At 41.4% G+C, this 15,157-nt stretch overlaps 1 protein-coding gene across 1 annotated transcript in view; it reads right to left on the reverse strand.

Annotated features, from left to right (window-relative positions):
• The window catches only part of shank2b (SH3 and multiple ankyrin repeat domains 2b), a 1,185,964-nt gene that overhangs the window by 1,060,326 nt on the left and 110,481 nt on the right, over window positions 1-15,157 (reverse strand). The window contains exon 3 of the mRNA XM_073049802.1: window positions 9,270-9,390. The gene's annotated coding sequence lies outside the window, so the exon portion shown is untranslated. The remainder of the gene's footprint in view (window positions 1-9,269; window positions 9,391-15,157) is intronic.

Consider the following 15,157-nt stretch of genomic DNA (forward strand, 5'->3'; position numbering starts at 1 on the left):
TCCACGAGAGGTCCCAGGTTCAATTTCATCTGGCTCCTTGCACACTTTCCATCAGTGGTGGGTTGAGCACTGAGCCAGCAACTTGGCCTCTTAAAAAAACAGACAAATGCTTAAGAAGCAGCAAGATTGCCGTCGGATTTGTCACAGGGCGTGAAGAGGATCAACAACAACAATAGTGACTTGGGTTCAATTTGTGCCACTATCTGTGAGGATGCCATGTTGTATGTTTTCCCTGTGACAGTGTGGATTTCCTGGAGGTGCTCCAGTTTCCCCCCACATTCCAAAGACATACAGGTTTGTAGGTTAATTAGTTACATGAGTGCAATTGGGTGGTGCAAGCTCGTTGGGCTGGAATGGCTTGTGACCGTGCTGTATCTCCAAATTTAAAAACATGTCAGATTCTATGTCAGTCCACTTGCTGGTAAAGCCCACACATGCTTCAGCCACTTCAGCCTCCACTGTTCCAATCATCTCCTGAACAGCTTCCTATATTTCATAAACTACAGCTCAACCACATCTTTCCTATTCATATTCAGTTCCAAAAATCCATCATACCTTTACTAGCTGACCTACATTGTGAAGTGCCTCAGGCTATGTTTCTGTAATAGAGGTGCTTTATATAATTCAAGTAGGAGTTGTTAATAGAATCTGCCTCCACATTCACGGTAACACATGGAACAGAGTAATAAAAGAAAGAGATTCATGCATTTCTATCAGGCCTTTCACAACTCTTTCAAAGCTTTAAAGACAATGAAGCACATTTGAACTGTATTCACTTTAGCAATGCAGTCTACACACAGCAAATTCCTACAAATCGGAACGTGGTAATACCTAAATAATCTGTTTTAATGATGTTCATTGAGAGGTAATTATTGACCTCAGACTCAAGGGAAAACTTCACTGCTCTTTATCTTAACTTAAGGGTCAAGCAGATGGTAAACTCAATGGTTTATCACATCATTAACCCAAAAGCATTTCTCATGCTTGACCCTAAATCTCTGAGTGGTTAAGCTTAAGAGTCTACTGGATCCTTAATTGCGTACCATTTCTTTAATGAAATTCAAATACTGCAGAAGTGGCATAATTCATGGCAGACTCAGTGACTCACTATGTTAATTTACCTTTGTTGTACAGTACACCCGTTGAATTTTTCTCAATTTGTGTTAGAGCAGGATAGATCCAAGTACTGATGTATACCTTACGAATAAACATTTGATTGTTTCTGGAGGAGTTAAAATGTGAATTTCCTTGTACCCACACTCTCTTACAACCTTTTCTTTCCACCTGATCTAAACTAGGGGTGGCAAACCTTTGGCATGCGCAAACATTGTATTGGCACGCAAGATGCAGAGCCACTCCTTGGTTCCTTAAACCCCACCCATAATAAAGAGAGGCCGGCCGGTGGTATAGTGGCATTTGCACCGGACTCAAGTCGAGTGGTCCCCGGTTTGAATCCGGAAGGTTTCTTGCACACTTTCCATCCGTGCTGGGTTGAGTGTCGAGCTAGCAACTCGGCCTCATTAAAAACCAACAAAAATGGTAAAGAAATGGTTGCCACCCGATGCACCACAAGGCGCTAAAAAGAACAACAATAACAAAAAGATAGATAATGATTATCTTTATTGCCAAATGGAGCAGGGAATTTTCTTTTTACAGCCCAAGAGCAGTGCGATGTCTTCACAGGAAACACCTCACGCTGGCTTGGCGCCAGTTGGATGGTTGTGAGAACACGTGACATTGGATGATATATTTTGAAATCCTCACAGACCTGGTGTACACATCAGTATTTCAGCAGCAACTGGGTACAATAACAATACAATTTAGATACGATGTAATTTTTCAATTGTGTTTTTAAAGATTAATATTAATAATTTGTAAAGGTTTTCTAAAATGCTTCATTTAATTCAATGTATGTAACTTGTATTAATAGCAAAAGAACAAATACACGTAAAGAAGCAACAGACGGCATGGTAGCATAGTTGTTAGCACAGTGCTTTACGGTACCATTGATCAGGGTTCAATTCCCACTACTGCTTGTAAAGAGTTTGTACGTTCTCCCCGTGACCGTGTGGGCTTCCCCTGGGTGCTCTGGTTTCATCCCACAGTCCAGTGAAAAGACGTACCAGTTGGTAGGTTAATTGGTCATTGTAAATTGACCCGTGATGAAGCTAGGGTTAAATTGGGGGTTGCTAGGCAGTGCAGCTTGAAGGGCCAGAAGGGCCTATTCTGGCCTGTATCAACAAATAAATAAATTTCATTTAAAAAGTCCATAATTATTGTTACTAATTCATTAATCATTGATAATCTCTGCTCAAAATTAACATATCAACCAAGAGAATTTTTTAAAAGACATTCATGTCTGAATGTCTGAGCGTAATTCAGACATACGCTCTCAAAAAGATTCACCACCCCTGATCCAAACTAACACTGCTGCATTGCACTGAGGGAGCACTGTCAAAGATAGAAGGCTTCAGGTGAGAGCTGGGCTCATCCCAGAAGTGGTTTCAAGTCTAAGACCATACCAGTTGTTATTTTAACCTTGACAGGTGTTAATCGAGTTGAATATAATCCAATGTGTGTGACGAGATTCAGGATGTCTCTGGTGAATGCGATAAGGTGACACTCATTCACTGTAGGGGAGGCTCAGTCAGAAGATTTATTTCTGTTTCCTCTAGTTCATTGACAGGACAAGGGCACTGTTAGGAATTTGCTGCAAAATAGCACGTTTCACTGTGTTTCGACATACATGCGAAAGTAAAGCGAATCTTTAGTCCAGGAAGGCCAGAATTTCTTGTCCTTGCTGCATAAAGCTAAGTTTTATGTCATTTATACCCGATTTATTTATGCCTACAATAAGAAGAAACATACTCTTGAACTTCATGCCCTAGAGAAGGTTAAGGTTGCACCCTATGTTGTGAAGATGCTCCTGTGAAGATTATCAATGGCAGTTGTGAGACTGACAAAGGAACTCTTTCAATTAGGGATGGTGTGTGACTAGGAGGTGGACTGTGCTGATCTTTGAATATTTAATTCCTCTGAAAACAATGGACGAGTCCACTGCTTATGGACCCTACAAACCTACCTACACCTCACGTCTTTGGGTGCAGAGAGCTGATCTCACCTACCCTCGCACATAGCACAGGGTGACAAGGACAAGTATTCCTGTATCTTGAGTCAGAAAACTATTTAGGGCAAATTTCAGAATTTGAACTAGTTATCTAAGCCATCAGCCAGGCATAGGGCAGAAGCAATAATTCATTTGTAACACACAATAAATGCTGGAGGAACTCATCAGGCCAAGCAGCATCTATGGAAAAGAGTGACCCTTCATCAGGATTGGAAAAAAAGATGAGAAGTTAGACCAAGAAGGTGGGGGGATGGGAGGAAGAAGTACAAGGTGGCAAGTAATAGGGGAAATGGGGAGAGTGGGAGGGGTGAAGTAAAGAGCTGGGAAGCTGATAGGTGAAAGAGATAAAAGGACTGGAGAAGGGGGAATCTGTTAGGAGAAGACAGAAGACCATGGAAGAAAGGGAAGCGGGAGGAGCACCAGAGGGAGGTGATGAGAAGGTAAGGAGATGAGGTGTGTGTGTGTGTGTGTGTGTGTGTGTGTGTGTGTGTGTGTGTGTGTGTGTGTGTGTGTGTGTGTGTGTGTGTGTGTGTGTGTGTGTGTGTGTGTGTGTGTGTGTGTGTGTGTGTGTGTGTGTGTGTGTGTGTGAGAGAGAGAGAGAGAGAGAGAGAGAGAGAGAAAGAAATATGGGAATGCTGAAGAGTAGGAAATTACCGCAGGTTCAAGAAATCAATCTTCATGCCATCAGGTTGGAGGATACCCAGATGAAATATAAGGTATTGCTCTTCCAACCTGAGTGTGGTCTCATCGTGGCAGTAGAGGAGGCCATGGACTGACATGTCAGACTGGGAATGGGAAGTAGAATTGAAGTGGGTGGCCACCAGGAGATACCTGGTTTTTTGGCAGACAAAATGGTCTCCCAATTTACGTCGGGTCTTACCAATATACAGGATGCCACAGCGAAAGCACCAGACACAGCATATGACCCCAAAAGACTCACAGGTGAAATGTGGCCTCGCCAGGAGGGACTGTTTAGGGCCCTGAATGGTACTGAGGAAGGAGGTGTAAGGGCAGGTGTAACACTTGTACTGCTTGCAAGGCTAAGTACCAGGAAGGAGATCAGTGGGGAGGGATGATTGGACAAGGGATTCATGTAGGGAGTGATTCCTGAGGAAAGCATAAAGGTGAGGGAGAGGGAAAGATGTATGTCTGCCCGCACCTCATCTTCCTGCCACCCCACCAGGGAGAGGGTTTCTCTTGTCCCCTACCATCCCAGTAGCCTCCACATCCAGCACATAATTCTCCATAACTTCCGCCATTTCCAATGGGATCCCACCACCAAATGTATCTTTCCCTCCCTCCCACTTTCCAGTTTCCCCAGGGATCACCCCTATGCAACTCCCTTATCCATTCTTCACTCCCCCCCCCCCCACCACCACCCCACTGATCTCCCACCTGGTACTTATCCTTGCAAGCAGAACAAGGGCTACACCTATCCCTACACCTCCTCCCTCACTACCATTCAGGGCCCCAAACAGACTTTGCAGGTGAGGCGATATTTCACCTGCAAGTCATCTACTGTACCTGGTGCTCCTAATGTGCCCCCCTGTATATTGGTGAGACCCGACATGGATTGGGAGACCGCTATACCAAGCACCTGCATTCCGTCTGCCAGACAAAACAGATCTCTCAATGGCCACCCACTTCAGTTCTACTTCCCATTCTTATTCCGACATGTCAGTCCATGGCCTCCTCTACTGCCATGATGAGGCCACACTCAGGTTGGAGGAGCAACACCTTATAGTCCGTCTGGGTAGCCTCCAACCTGATGGCATGAACATCGATTTCTCAAACTTCCAGTAAATGCCCCCTCCCTGCTTTCAACATTCCCATTCCCCTCTCATCTTCTCTCCTTACCTGCTCATCACCTCCCTCCAGTGCTCCTCCCCTTCCCATGGTCTTCTGACCTCTCCTATCAGATTCCCCCTTCTCCAACCCTTTATCTCTCTTACCAGTCGACTTCTCAGCTCCTTACTTCATCCATCTCCCTTTCCCAGTTTCACCTATCACCTACCACCTGGTACTTCTTTCTCCTCTCTGCCCTCCTTCTTGCTCTATTTTTCCAGTCCTGATGAAGGGTCTCAGCCTGATACATTGACTGTTTACTCTTTTCCAAAGATGCTGCCTGGCCTGCTGAGTTCCTCCAGCATTTTGTTGTGTGTTGCTTGGATTTCCAGCATCTGCAGATCTTCTTGTTAATAATTCATTAGTCCTGTCTTCTAAGCAATTAACTGGTTCCAAAATGCAGAAGTCCATAAAAATGCTATTTAATATATGGATGAGTCCAGGACAGGAGGTCACAGTCTCAGAATTAGAGGGTACCCATTTAAAACAGAGATGAGGAGAAATTTTTTCAGCAAGAGGATCGTGGATTTATGGAATTCGTTGCCACATACAGCTGTGGAGGCCCAATCATGGAGGGTTTTTAAGGAGGAGATTGACAGGTATCTAATTAGTCAGAGTATCAAGGGATATGGGGAAAAAGCCGGAAATTGGAACTAGACGGGAGAATAGTTTAGCTCATGGTGGAGTGACGAAGCAGATTCGATGGGCCGAATGGCCTACTTCTGCTCCTTTGTCTTGTGATCTTGTGATCTCCAAATAACTCCATCTGAGTTACTCATGAAAATGGCTATCACCAACAACTAAAACACCAGTCAATGAGAGACATGGCTGATAACAGGCCTCTCATCAGATGTACCATCTTCAGGATCTGTGAGGGAATCATCACAGTTCCTACTGTTCTCTCTGATCTATACTAGATTCATTCTCCAGTGTAAAACCTTTGACAATCTCTGAAGATTCAGATAAACAATAGTTAATTTCAACAATTAACCCAATCAAAGAATCCAAAAATGTGAGCAAGATGTGTGCTCGGCTCCAAGATTCTTTGTAAGGGATCAGTGATGAGACCCTCTCTATCGTGACAATTAGGAAAACTATTATGGGAAATCAGCACAGACAATGGTAAAACCACTGGTAACATATACATAAATCAAAGTTCAAAGTAAATTTATTATTAGAATCCATATATGTCACCATATACAACCCTGAGGTTCATTTTACTGCGAGCATACTCAATAAATCCAATAACCATTATAGAATCACTGAAAGACCATACCAATACCAGTGTGCAAAAGACAACAAACTGTGCAAATACAAAAAGAAAATAATAATAATAATAAATAAGCAAAAAATATCAAGAACATTCGGTGAAGAGAGCTTGAAAGTGAGTCTATAGGCTGTGGGAACTTAAGTTATCCCAACTGCTTTAAGAGCCTGACGGTTGAGGGGGTAATAACTGCTCCTGAACCTGGTGGTTTGGGTCCTGAGGTTCCTGTACCTTCTTCCTGATGGGCAGCAGTGAGAAGAGAGCATGCCCTGGGTGGTGGAGGTTCCTGATAATGGATGGATGCTGCTTTCCTGCAACCACATTTCATGCGGATGTGCTCAATGTTTAGGAGGGCTTTACTCATGATGGACTGGGCCATATCCATCACTAACGATTGTCTATTCAAGGGCAATGGTGTTTCCATATCAGACTGTGATGCAGCCAGTCAACATATTGGCTGCATCAAGGTATACTCTCCACCACACATCTATAGAAGTTTGTCAAGGTATCAGATGTCATGCCAAATTGACTTCTAGTTCTTGCTGACATTAGGTAAGAAGTTGTTATTGTGGCACCACTCAGCCAGATTTTCAATCTCCCCCCAATATGCTGCTTCATCATCACCTTTGATTCAGCCAACGACAGTGATGTCATCAGCAAACTTAAATATAGCATTGGAGGTAAGTGTAAAGCAAGTAGGGCAGTGGGTTAAGAACACAGCCTTGTACTACACCTGCGCTGACAGAGATTGTGCAGAAGGTTTGCAGTGAGGAAATTGAGGATCCAATTGCACGAGGAGCTATTGAGACCAAGGTCTTGAAGCTAATTGATTAGTTTTGAGGGGATAACAGTACTGAATGCCAAGGTGTAGTCAATAAAGAACAACCTGCTGCATGCACCTTTGCTGACCAGATGTTCCAGGGTTGAATGAAATGGCATTTGCTGTGGACCTGATGTGCTGGTAGACAATTTGGAGCAGACCCAATCTGCTTCTCAGGCAGGACTTGACATGTTTCATCATCAACCCCTCAAAACAATTCATCACTGTGGATGAAAGTACTACTGGGTGATAGTCACTGAGGAAGGTTACTACATTCTTCTCAGGTACTGATATAATTGAAGCCTGCTTGAAGCAAGTGGGTATCTCAGACTGCTGAAGCAAGAGGTAGAAAATCTCAGTGGACACTCCAGTCAGTTGATCATTACAGCTCTTTAGTACTCAGCCTGATACACCATCTGGGCCAGATATTTGCTGTGGATGCTCTCAGGTCGGCTTCAGAGACTAAAATCACAGGGTCAGCAGAGGCTGTGGGAGTTCATGATGGCTTCTTCATGTTTTGATGGTCAAAGTTAGCATTGAAGACATTGAGCTGATCTGGATATGAAGCTCTGTTGTCACCTACATCACTTGATTTCACTTTGTTGGAGGTGATAGCAGTCAAGCCCTGCCACAGCTGTCGAACATCCTTCATTGATTCAAGTTTAGACTGGAATAGCCACTTCACCTGTGAGATGACTTTCTGGAGATCGTACCTGAACCTCCTGAGGCTTTCTTGATTGTAAAACTTAAATGTCTCTGACCTAGCCCTTAGAAGATTGTGGGTCTCATGGTTCATCCAGGGCTTCTGGTTGGGGAAGACACTGAATGATTTTGTGAGAACACACTCATCTGCAAATGGTTTTATAAATTCTGTGACAACCATGGTGTATTCATTCAGATCCACAGATGAGTCCTTGAACACAAGCCAGTCCACTACTTCAACACAATCCCATTGCCACTCCTCTGCCTTGCCCGACCACCTCTTTGTTATCCTAATCCCTCTGCAGCCTTGTTCTTTTGCCTCTGCCTGTATGCCGGTGGGAAAAGGACAGCCAGGTGATCAGATTTCCTGAAATACTGTCTGGGCATGGAATGGTAGGCATTCCTTATCTTAGTATAGCAATGGGCCAGTGTGTTAGGACCTCTGGCGAGACAGGTTATATCCTGATGGTAACTAGGCAGGAATTTCTTCAAACAAGCCTGATTGAAATCCCAACTATGAGATGAAATATGCTGGGGTGGACTGTTTCTTTTTTGGTGATTATGCAGTATCTCAAGCACTTAATTACACTATAGCACAGCACAAATCATTCAACCTTCAATGTTTTGCAGACCTTTTACCAACACTAAGATCGATCTAACCTTTCCATCCCACATAGTCCTCCATTTTTCTTTTATCCATCTGCTATCTAAGAGTTTCTTAAATATCCCTGATGTATCTGCCTCTTCCACCAATGCCAGCAATGCATTCCATGCACCCACCACCACCCTATCTCTGACATCCCCCAATACTTTCCTCTAATCATCTTAAAATTAATTGCCTCAATTAGCTATTTCTGCCCTGGGAAAAAGTCTCTGGCTGTCCACTCAATCTATGCCTCTTATCATTTTATGCACCTCTATTGAGTCACCTCTCATCCAACTTCATTCCAAAGAGAAAAGTCCTAGCTCAGTCAAAAAATCCTCATTAGACATGTTCCCCAGTACAGGCAGATTCTTGGTAAATCTCCTCTGCACTCTCTCTAAAGCTTCAACATCCTTCATTAATGAGGTGACCAGAACGGAATGCAATACTCCAAGTGTGGTCTAACTAGGGTTTTACAGAGCTGCAACATTACCTCACAGCTCTTGAGCAAATTTCCCCAACTAATAAAGGACAATGTGTCATACACTTACTTTACCACCCAATCAAATTGCATGGCAACTTTGTGGTTCCAAAATCCCTCTGCTCCTCCACACTGCTAAGAATCCTAGCACTAAACATGCACTTTACCTTCAGATTTGACCTTCCAAAGTGAATTACTTCACACTTTTCAGGACTGAAGTATATCTACCACTTCTCAGCCCAGCTCTCCATCCCGACGATGTCCATATGCAAGCAACTGATGTACCAATGGCCAGTACTGAACCAATCAGTATAAAGTTCCCTGGCTCTGGCATTGTCCTTTATGGACGGTGTATATTCACTATATTAAGCTACCGTACCTTACCGCAATTAAGTTGCTTCAGAACTGTAGACCTCGCTTCCCATTGACAGTGTGTCCGTTTTGGATTAGTTTCACAATTGCTGACTCAGTTGGTGAACAACCTCCGGAGATGTCCAGGAAACATCTGCAATGGAAAGAACAGAATATGTACTACTCATTGTTTAAGAATACTAGAGCAAATCAGAGAATTACATGATCTATTTACTGTGATCAGTGCAGGTTTGCAAAGCATTGAATATCAGGTTTTTTATCACTAACATGCATTGCGAAATATGTTATCTTGTGGCAGCAGTCCAGTACAATGGATAAAACATTACTACCAAAAAAAATGTATCAAAGAAGGATTGTGAGGTAGCGTTCATGGGTTCATGGATCATTCAAAAATCTGATGTGGAGACCAGGAAGCTGTTGCTAAAGTATTAAGTGTCTGTATTCAGGTTCCTGTACTTGCTACCTGATGATAGTTACGAGAAGAGGGCATGTCCCAGATGGTGAGGGCTTAAAAGATGGATGCCAGCTTCTTGAGGAATTGCCTCTTGAGAATGTCCTCACTGGTGGGGAGGGCTTTGCTGTGAGGGAACGGGCTGAGTCTACAACCTTTTGCAGCCTCTTGCAATCCTGTGCTTTGGAGCCTCCATACCAGACAGTGAGGCATTCCTCCCCATGGTACATCTGTAGAAATTTTGGGGACCAAAGCATGCATCTCTGGATTAGAGAGCATATCTCCTCTAACTCCTAATGAAGTAGGTAGGAATGCCACCGGCTTCTTCATTTCCAACCCGCACAGGCAGTTTTACAGTCAGCAGAAGTTCAGAGTTTGCATGTATATTCTACCATCATCCTGTGCCAATCGGCATTCTTCAGCCAAATGTCTAAACAGGGCAGGGAGAGAAATGGTCTGAACCACTGGCAAGCTGAATTGGTCATTGATATGGAAACCTTCCCACGAGGGTGAGAAGCAAACACAATTAAGTGACCCAGATATCTAGCTTCCCTGTCCAGCTAACCAGAAACAGCAAGTCTGTCAGTAAAGAGACTCATTGATAATCAGATTTTTTCTCCTGTTCTCACAATCAGAGAACAATTATGAATGAGGCAGTGACAAAAGTGTCTGTGCTAATAAGAAAGGATGTACATTGCAGCACCAGTTGTCTTCCCCCCTCAAGTGTCAAGCTTGCAACTCAACTTTTGAATCTATCTCCTGTCAGACATTCATACAACAGTCCATCTCCCCAATGACTTCATTAGTTCCATTTCAGCATTGACAAAGAAATGCCAGGATACGTCTGTGACAGTATCATATCCTGCAGCAAAAGCCACCAATGTAAACCTGGCCAACATGCCTCAGCATTAACACTCAACAACATCAGAATATCTGAAATGAAGCAGAAACAATTCAACTATTATGGTAACTCAGAATCACTTCCAGATTCATATATATTTAATACATATTAGAGAAGGTGCAGAGAAGATTCACCAGGATGCTGCCTGGATTGGAGAGCATGTCTCTAATCTTTAATGACTTGTAAAAATGTACTTAACAATAAAGGAGGTAATGTTCAAAGTTCAAAGTAAATTCATTACCAAAGTACATATATGAAACCATATACAGCCCTGAGATTAATTTTCTTGCAAACATACTCAGTAACGGCAAATGGTATAAAATATTTAGGTATAAGAGTCGATAATGATATAAAGAACATATACAAATTAAATTATTTACCACTATTGAAAAAAATTCAAGAAGATCTTGATAAATGGATGGTATTACCAATAACATTAGTAGGTAGAGTAAATACCATAAAAATGAATATATTCCCTAGATTACAATACTTATTTCAATCACTACCAATACAATTACCCCAGAAGTTTTTTCAAGAGCTGAATAAGTATGTGAGGAAGTTTCTTTGGAAAGGTAAGATGTCAAGAATATCGTTGGAAAAATTGACATGGAAATTTGAGCTAGGAGGGTTACAACTTCCAAATTTTAAGAATTATTATAAAGCAAATCAACTTAGATTTATTGCATCCTTTTTTGAGAAAGACAAACCGGCGTGGATCAGAATAGAACTAGATAAAATAGGAGAAAACATACCAGAAGACTTTATATATAAATGGGAATCTAAATGGATACGGGAAAAGAAAGAATCTCCTATATTAAAACATTTGATTGATTTATGGAATAAGATAAATGTTGACGATGAGACAAAGAAATCCTTATTAGCAAAGAGATCTTTAATCCAAAATAGACTTATTCCTTTTACAATGGATAATCAACTTTTATATAATTGGTTTCAAAAAGGGATTAGATATATAGGAGATTGTTTTGAAGGAGGTATATTAATGTCATTTGATCAATTAAAGAATAAATATAAAGTATCAAACAACACTCTTTTTTGTTACTTTCAACTAAGGGCTTATTTAAGAGAAAAGCTAGGTCAAACAATGTTACTACCGAAACCCAATGAAATAGAAACTTTAATTCAAAAAGGAAAGATTAAAAAATTTATCTCTTGTATGTATAATTTGATTCAAAAACAGGCAATTAAACAAGGAGTCCATAAGTCAAGACAAAAATGGGAAAGTGATTTGAATATTAAAATTGAAGAAAAAAACTGGTCAAGACTATGTCTTGAGAGTATGACAAATACAATAAACGTTCGATTAAGATTAGTGCAATACAATTTTTTACATCAACTATACATTACACCACAAAAAATAAACAAATTAAACCCAAATCTATCTGATCAGTGTTTTCGATGTAACCAAGAAATTGGTACTTTTTTACATTCTACTTGGTCTTGCTCTAAAATTCAACCTTTTTGGACAAATTTAAGAGTTTTACTGGAACAAATCATTGGAATACAACTTCCACACAACCCAACATTACTTTTACTAGGTAATATTGAAGGGATAAAACCGATATCCAGATTGAATAAATATCAGAAAGAATTTATAAAAATTGCATTGGCAGTAGCCAAAAAAGCTATTGCAGTGACTTGGAAATCGGATACATACCTAAGTATAGATCGTTGGAAGAACGAAATTTATGGCTGTATTCCACTTGAAAAAATCACTTACAATTTAAGAGATAAATATGAAACATTTTTGAAAATTTGGCGCCCTTATTTACAAAAGACAGGATTAAATATATAGGTGCTCCGAAGATGAAATAATTGGTTACTTGGGGAAAGAAATAAATGCATACACTAAAGTTATTACGAACTCCGTGGAGCGTGTGGGGATCTTCCAATATCCAGGCATTCCCTTTTTTTTTTTCTCTTTCTTTTTTTTTAGGGATGTTAGGGGGGAGGGGTTAAGGGGAGGGGGGCTGGGTAACATTTTTTTTTTTCTTATACACTTTTATTCTGTAACTATTTGAAAACAATAAAAAAAGTTTTAAAAAAAAAAAAACATACTCAGTAAATCCATAAAACATAATGGAATTAATGAAAGAGCATTCACAAGAGGATGGACAACCAATGTGCAAAAATAAACAACCTGTGCCAATACAAAAGGAAAATAATAATAATAATAATAATAATAATAATAAAAAATAAGCTATAAGTATTGAGAACATGGAACATGAAATGAGGAGTCCCATAGATTGTGGGAACAGTTCAGTAATGGGGCAAGTGAAGTTGAGTGAAGTTATCCACACTGGTTCAAGAGCCTGATTGCTGAGGGATACTAACTGTTCTTGAACTTAGTGGTGTGAGTCCTGAGGCTCCTGTACCTTCTTCCTGATGACAGCAACAAGAAGTGAGTAGTGGGAGTTCTGGATGATAGATGTTGCTTTCCCGAGACAGTGCTCCTTTTAGATGTACTTAATGGTGGGGAGTTCTTTACACATGATGGACTGGGTCATATCCACTACTTTTTGTATGATTTTCCATTTAAGGGCATTGTTTTTTCCATCCAGGTCATGATGCAACTAGTCAAAATACTCTTTGCTGCACATCTATAGAAACTTGTCAGTTTTAGATGTTATGCCAATTCTTTGCAAACCTCTACAAATTAGAGGCGCTACAGTGCTTTCTTCACAATTGCACTTACTTACTGGGCCCTAATCCTCTAAAGATATAACACTGAGAAAATTAAAGTTACTGATCCTCTCCATTTCTGATCCCCCAAGAGGACTGGCTCATGGACCTCTGGTCTCCTCCTCCTGAAGTGGACAATCAGCTCCTTGGTCTTGCTGACATTGAGTGAAAGTTTGCTGTTGTGGCAACTCTTAGCCAGATTGTCAGTCTCCCTCTTATGTGCTCCTAATGTTACAGCTCTATAAAACTGTGGTTAGACCACACTTGGAACATTGTGTTCTGTTCTGGTCATCTCGTACAGGAAGGTTGTAGAAGCTTTAGAGATGGTGCAGGGGAGATTTACCAGGATGTTGCCTTGATTAGAGAGCACGTCTTATGAGGATAGGTTGATCGAGTGCGGGTTTTTCTCTTCAGAATGAAGAAGGATGAGAGGTGACTTGACAAAAACGTACAAGATGGTAAGAAGCATAGATCAAGTGGATAGCCAGAGAATATTCCCCAGGATAAAAGTGACTAATACTGGGAGTTATAATTTTAAGGTGATTGCAGGAAAGTGTGGGGAGATGTCAGAGATAGTTTTTTTTTGACACAGAGAGCAGTGGTTTTGTGAAATACCCAAGCAGGGGTGTAGTAGAGGCTGATACATTAGGGGCATTGAAGAAACTCTTAGATAAGCACATGGATAATAGAAATCTGGAGGGCTATGTGGGAGGGGAGGGTTAGATTAATCTGAGAGTCGCTTAAGAGGTCAGTACAACATCATGGGCCAAAGGACCTGAATTGCGCTGTAGTGTCCTATGCTCTACGAACATTGAAACCTACAACAAAATGCTTTGTTCGTGTTAACAACCAACACAACCCAAGGATGTGCTGGGGAGAGCCGGCAAGCATCGTCGCACATTCCGGTGCCAACACAGAGTGCCAACCATGTTTAGCAGAACAGCACAAGCAAAAGCAACCACAGAACAATTGCAACAATACCAAAACAAACCCTTTTCCTCCCACCACCCACTTACACACATAGACAGTCCTCCAGCCCCAGAACAGGTCACCTCCAGGCCTCCAGCAGGCTCGCAGCCACTGGGCCTCTGACTTTGCTGATCTAAAGCCACTCATTCATCATTGTTAACAATTAAAAAAAGTCAGGCTCCTAATTGTTTAACTGAACACAGGAAAATTTATTGCCTGACGTCTGTGAACTCCAATAACTAGCTTCCACTTCTAGCTTTTAACTAAAATTCATCAAACTCTACCCTTTAACTCTTACATATTACATGAAGTACATAGTTCAAAGTAAATCAGAGTAAATTTTATTATCAGAGTACATATATATCATCACAGACAACCTGAGATTCATGAGCATACTCAGCAAATCTATAGATTAGCAACTACATCAGGATCAGTGAAAGATCAACCAGAATGCAGAAGTCAGCAAACTGTGCAAATGTAAATATAAATAAATAGCAATAAATAATGGGAGCATGAAATAACAAGATAAAGCGTCCTCAAAGTGAGATTATTGGTTGCGGGAACATCTCAGTGAATGGCCGAGTGGGTGTAGTTATCCACTTTGGTTCAAGAGCCTGATTGTTGATGGGTAGTAACTGTTCTTGAACCTGGTGGTGTGAGTCCTGAGCCTCTTGTATCTTCTACCTGATGGCAGCAGCGAGAAGAGAGCATGGCCTGGGTGGTGAGGATCTCTGATGATGGATGCTGCTTTCCTCTGACAGCATTTCCTAAAGATGCACTCAATGGTTGGGAGGGTTTTATCCATGACACAGTGGGCTGAATCCACTACCATTTGTAGCATTTTCTGCTCAGAGGCATTGGTGTTTCCATACCAGGCCA

Source organism: Hemitrygon akajei, chromosome 6 (assembly GCF_048418815.1).
Source record: "Hemitrygon akajei chromosome 6, sHemAka1.3, whole genome shotgun sequence".
Lineage (NCBI taxonomy): Eukaryota > Metazoa > Chordata > Chondrichthyes > Myliobatiformes > Dasyatidae > Hemitrygon > Hemitrygon akajei.